Source organism: Gopherus evgoodei, chromosome 1 (assembly GCF_007399415.2).
Source record: "Gopherus evgoodei ecotype Sinaloan lineage chromosome 1, rGopEvg1_v1.p, whole genome shotgun sequence".
Classification (NCBI taxonomy): Eukaryota; Metazoa; Chordata; order Testudines; family Testudinidae; genus Gopherus; species Gopherus evgoodei.
In genome coordinates, this window is record NC_044322.1 from 169744170 (window position 1) to 169750750 (window position 6581).

Here is a 6581-nt window from a genome sequence, read left to right on the forward strand (position 1 = left end):
TCCTTTTCTTCAGAACTGCTGCCTAGCCATTCGGTCCCTAGTCTGTAGCAGTGCATGGCATTCTTCTGTCCTAAGTGCAGGACTGTGCACTTGTCCTTGTTGAACCTCATCAGATTTCTTTTGGCCCAAACCTCTAATTTGTCTAGGTCCCTCTGTATCCTATCCCTACCCTCCAGTGTATCTACCACTCCTCCCAGTTTAGTGTCATCTGCAAACTTGCTGCGAGTGCAGTCCACACCATCCTCCAGATCATTGGATGGACAGATATAAAATCTGAACTCTGTGACTTTGTAGGGCATTATTGGGTTGTGATGTGTACACCTGTTTCCTAGACATCTTCTCAAGCATTGATCACAAAAGTGGCAGCTGCAGAACACTCCTGAATTAGTAGGGACACGATGGGCTGCTCTACTAGGTTTTACCTGTGTTGCTGTGAAAGAAGCTGTGCAAGCTATATTGTTCTGACTTCAGATTTATTTAAGAGATTGGACAGCGTGCTGAGAGCCAGTAGCTGGCTTGGCACTCTGATCTCTTAAGTCTTCCTTAGTCCCCTTCCTGATAGAGAAGTGGAATAGTTAATTACCTAATCAGACTGGGGTGGAGGAGCTAATTATTGGTTAGCTGAGAGGGTAGTTAAAAAGCACTGGAAGTGCAATGGGGAAAGGTTAAGGCCTGGGGTATACTAGAAAATTAGGTTGACATAACTACATTGCTTAGGGGTGTGAAAAATTCGCAAGCCCTAACAGAGCCGAGAGGAAGTAAGATCTCAGGATGGCAAGAGCTCTCTATCTCCCTGGATAAAGGGTTGAGCACTAGAGAAAGCTGTAGATAGAATTGCTACATGGGATCATGTTGGTGGAGGTAAAATATAAATAAAACTCATAGAGGTGGTAACAAACAGAGAGTGTCCAAAGCCTGCCCTGTTACAAGAATAATATTTGCTTGAAATGTTACAGTATTAAAACTAAACGTGGCCTACTACCTCTACCAGTTCAGGCAAAGACTTTCTTGTCTAGCATGTCACACCAGTGGTAATTGTTGTACCATTTTTTACCACACTCAGTCAAGGTTCTAGGTGCAGTTGCAGCTTTTCTGCCTATGCTGAGCATAAATGAACTGGCCATTTAAAAAAATAAAAAATGGAAAACACCAAAAGCCCATTTGGATTTAATCCTAACTCAGGAAGGTGATGCCCTTACTGGCATATGGCACCCTGTCCCAAAGTAAGTAAATTATATAGCTCCTATGCTCAGTTTTTTGGGGGGACCTGCTCAGGAATGAAAGCAATTAAAAGTAAAATCCAGTAGATTAGAACACAATATTCTGTTGCATTGTAGGAGACATGACTTTTGATTCCTTATGTCTCAATCCTCCCCTGTCAAAAACAGAATTAGATTTTTTTAATATTTTTTAGTGTCAGAGCAAGTTCTTGGTACCCAAGAATTCAGGATGAAGATTTCTTAATGGAACCTCTGAAGATCCTGTCATTACTTCTATTGTTCTCTATTGTTCTCCCTTGCCATTTAAAATTCTTGGATCAGTTGTGTTCCTGGCACATTCCTATCAGGGAGGTTTTTCCTACTTTTCTTGGTCTTCAACTGATTCTAGGCCCTCTGATCTTCTTGTCTCTCTGACATTGTTTCTTGTATCTCCATAAAACTGTAACTCATGCTTCTTTGAAATTGTTCCTCCATCCAGTCACAGACTCATGGGCCTTTAGTTCTGCCTTGGTATTTCCAGCACTAGGACCACACCATACCTCCGTGGGTATGAGACGGATCATTCAATCACTAATCAATGTGCGTGTATCAAAAGAAATTGCTTTGTAGCCTGGCTTTTCCCCTCACCTAAACACCACAGTTTATGTGCAAACTAGTGCCTGAATTTGAACATCGGTATACTGTGTGTGTGAATCAGTGAGATTTACATTAGCATATATTATTTATACAGAAACCACTGAGTTACAGAAGTACATTAAAACAATACACAGAGTACACCCCTGTGTTTAATACAGCAATATTTTAAACAAATCCAGATGCTGCCAAAATTGCAGACCAGTTCCAGTGCTATATCTTGCATTTAGGTGGCCAGGAAATCTTAAGATCCAGCAGTGGATCCTGCTAGGCAATTTGAGCTTTGTCCAGCCCTTTCACAAAGGAATGTTTTTTCATGCTTTTTGGACATAGCCTGTGCTGTGAGACTGGGGAGCAAAATGATCTCCAGTTAATGGAAAATGGCAGCTTTGCTTTCAGAAGGTGATTAGAGATGTGGAATGTTGCTTCTGGTGTCTGTACTAAAAAATATTTCAAAAAAACAGAATATGGAGTTAAGAAAATTACAACCATGATATTAGAATTGTACCAGATTTTTACTGCCAGTGAGTATTCGGCTTAAATTCTTATATTCAGGTTCGGCCAAATACCTTTGAATTTAAATAATCGGGTCTTGGATGGGTATTTGAGGAAAAGTCAGTCTAAACATACCCAGCAGTTCTCACCTGTTTCCCAACCATCTCCAAGAGTTGATCACAAAAGTGGCACCAGTTGGTTGCATGCTCTTTACTTCTTCTATACTTTAATGCTGCACCTGTTCTCAAACAACAACCATCTCCAGCATTAAGGAAACTTAAAAATAGCAGGAAGGGAAGCCTGGCAAGAGAGGGGCTGAGGAAGGTTCTAGGCAGCAACTTTGCAGAGAAAATAGTAGATTTAGGGTGACTATTGTTATCATAACCTTATTCCCAGATTCTGGACCTTAGCGTCCAAAATATGGGGGTTAGCATGAAAACCTCCAAGCTTAGTTACCAGCTTGGACCTGGTACTGCTGCCACCACCCAAAAAATTAGAGTGTTTTGGGGCACTCTGGTCCCACTGAAAACCCTTCCCTGGGGACCCCAAGACCCAAATCCCTTGAGTCTCACAACAAAGGGAAATAATTCTTTTTCCCTTCCCCCCTCCAGATGCTCCTGGAGAGATACACAGACACAAGCTCTGTGAAACTACACAGAGTGATTCCCCCTCTCCGTTCCCCAGTCCTGGGAACAAAAAGGACTTTCCTATTCCCCAGAGGGAATGCAAAATCAGGCTAGCCAATTCAACACACACAGACCTCCCCTGATTTCTTCCTCCCACCAATTCCCTGGTGAGTACAGACTCAATTTCCCTGAAGTAAAGAAAAACTCCAACAGGTCTTAAAAGAAAGCTTTATATAAAAAAGAAAGAAAAATACAAATGTTCTCTCTGTATTAAGATGATACAACACAGGGTCAATTGCTTAAAAGAATATTGAATAAACAGCCTTATTCAAAAAGAATACAAATCAAAGCACGCCAGCACTTATATTCATGCAAATACCAAAGAAAAGAAACCATAGAACTTACTATCTGATCTCTTTGTCCTTACACTTAGAAACAGAAGACTAGAAAATAGAACTACTTCTCCAAAGCTCAGAGGAAACAGGCAGACAGACAAAAGACCTCTTACACAAACTTCCCTCCACCCAAAGTTGAAAAAATCCGGTTTCCTGATTGGTTTTCTGGTCAGGTGTTTCAGGTGAAAGAGACATTAACCCTTAGCTATCTGTTTATGACAATTGTTACCTTTATTAAAGTAATAAAGTTCTTTGTTCAGTGTTAGAAGAAAATGACTTTGTGTTTTTTTATTGTTATTTTATTTTTTGCCATTGTCAGATGACAGCAGCCCTAGCCTCCAGTCAGTGGAAGCCAGTCTTAAAGAGAATGAGTCTGTGCAGGACTGAGGGGAAACTTCAAGTTAAAAAATCAGAGAATATAGTATTTCGGGCTCCAGTAGAGCAAACAACTAATTTTTCAGTTCGTTCTCTGTACTGAAAAAAAAATTGTTTCAGGTCAGATGGTTCATTTGAAAATTTGATCAGTAATGGTAAGGAGAAAGTAAAAGAACTCTAGTTCCTCTGAAATATTTGTATTTAATTTTGTAAGGTGCTCGGCTACCTGGAAGATAGTGATATAAAAGCCTAGATTAAAGAGAGGAAAAAGGTGATACACATGAGCTGAAGAGGTAATGAATAGGACTAAATATGAAAAGGGACGTGACTTCAGGATTTTAGTTTTTATTTCTTATTGTGCTGTTTGAAAGTATCAACGCTGACAAGCTTCCCATTGACCACAGGTGGAGTTAAACTATCAACCAATGTGAGAAGAAATTGTATAGGATGCAAAAATACTTAGTTTCCTTTTGCTGCATAAAATATCTTATCTTTCAAATTATTTTCAAAGTAAAGTAGTTTGCATCAAACAATAAATGACAGTTTTCACTGGGCAAGATTCATCACTAGTTGTACCTCTGTTGACTTTAATATCTAGAAAGATTAAAGGAGGGACATTTGGGTCTTCACTCACAGGTTGTGTTTCTGGTTCTGTCCCTTAATATTGTGGAACCCTAGGACAAGTCACTTAACTCATCTTTAAAAATGGGTATACTGTTACTTACCCTCAGTCTGTGTTTTGAGGTTTAATTCATGTTTATAAAGTACACTGAGATCCTCAGATGGAAAATACAAGTGTAAAATTGTATATCTGTTGTATCCTTCTTGTGGGTTTAGAACCAACCAATAATTTCATATAAGTGTTTCCAGTAGCTAATCAGCCACTTGCCCTGCGATGTAGAGGACTCCTTCTATACCTAAAGAAGATTAAATTAGTTTTGTTGGGCAATTTATGAAATAATGACTTTTGGATCATGACTCATTTAAAACATGTGACTATTATAATTATTGTAATATCCACTATTGGCCTTTGTTTCAGTTTTGGATAAACATTACTGTCAAGGTTTTTTCCCCCACTTTGAACTTTAGAGTACAAATGTAGGGACCTGCATGAACACTTCTAAGCTTAATTACTAGCTTAGATCTGGTAACACTGCCACCAGCCAGAAATTCAGTGTCTAGCGCACTCCCTGGCCCCTCGAAACTTTCCCTTCCCTGGATTGCCTTGAGAGGCTTCACCAATTCCCTGGTGAACACAGATCCAAACCCCTTGGATCTTAAAACAAGGAGGAATTAACCATCCCCCCTCCTTTTCCCCCATCAATCCCTGGTGAGTCCAGACCCAATCCCCTTGGATCTTAAAACAAGGAAAAATCAATCAGGTTCTTAAAAAGAAAGCTTTTAATTAAAGAAAGAAAGATAAAAATCGTCTCTGTAAAATCAGGATGGAAAATGCTTTACAGGGTAATCAGATTCCTGTAGACCAGAGGGACCCCCCCACTCCATCCTTAGGTTCAAAGTTACAGCAAACAGAGGTAAAAATCCTTCCAGCAAAAAGAAACATTTACAAGTTGAGAAAACAAACATAAGACTAACACGCCTTGCCTGGCTAATTACTTACAAGTTTGAAACATGAGAGACTGATTCAGAAAGATTTGGAGAGCCTGGATGTACGTCTGGTACCTCTTAGTCCCACGAGCGAACAACGAACAAAACAAAGAGCACAAACAAAGACTTCCCTCCACCAAGATTTGAAAGTATCTGGTGCCTTTATTGGTCCTCTGGTCAGGTGTCAGCCAGGTTTATGGAGATTCTTAACCCTTTACAGGTGAACGAGACATTAACCCTTAACTATCTGTTTATGACACCCCCCTCCAATCTCAAACAGTGTGGAACCACACTGGTGGTGATTTCTTCCTAGAACTTTAGAATAAACAGATTAATAAAACACATGCACCTTTATATATACTACTAATTATGTAAAACTACAAGATTTTCACATTTCGAGGACAATTTTTAACCAGTTGATTCTGGGAAACTTTCATGGGAGAGTGCATCAGCTACTTTGTTAGAAGCTCCTGAAATGTGTTGAATTTCAAAATCAAAATCTTGGACAGCTAAACTCCATCGAAGCAGTTTTTTGTTGTTTCCCTTGGCAGTATGAAGCCACTTTAGCGCAGCATGGTCGGTTTGTAGCTGGAAACGCCGTTCCCAGACATATGGATGTAGCTTTTCCAGGGCATACACAATGGCTTAGCATTCTTTTTCACTGATTGACCAGTGGCTTTCCCTCTCAAACAGTTTCTTGCTGAGAAACATGACAGGATGAAATTCTTGTTCCGGTCCTTCCTGCATTAAAACTGTTCCTACACCACGCTCAGATGCATCTGTGGTTACTAAGAATGGTTTGTTAAAGTCTGGGGCCCTTAGTACAGGGTCAGACAGGAGTGTTGCCTTAAACTGAGTAATGGCCTTCTGACACTCATCAGTCCACTTAACTGCATTTGGCTGGGTCTTTTTGGTCAGGTCTGTTAGTGGGGCAGCGATTTGGCTGTGGCGTGGTATAAATCACCTGTAATATCCAGCCAAGCCTAAGAAGGATTGGACCTGTTTCTTTGACTTTGGGACAGGCCACTTTTGGATAGCATCCACCTTGGCCTGTAGGGGGTTTATTGTTCCTTGACCCACCTGGTGTCCAAGGTAAGTCACTCTGTTTTGACCTATTTGACACTTTTTAGCTTTAACAGTTTTAGCCCTGGTGTTGCCTAGAGCTACTGCTTCCAGCCATCGGGTAGCAAAGTCCATGAAAGTCAGTATGTACTGCTTTCCTCTGGGCA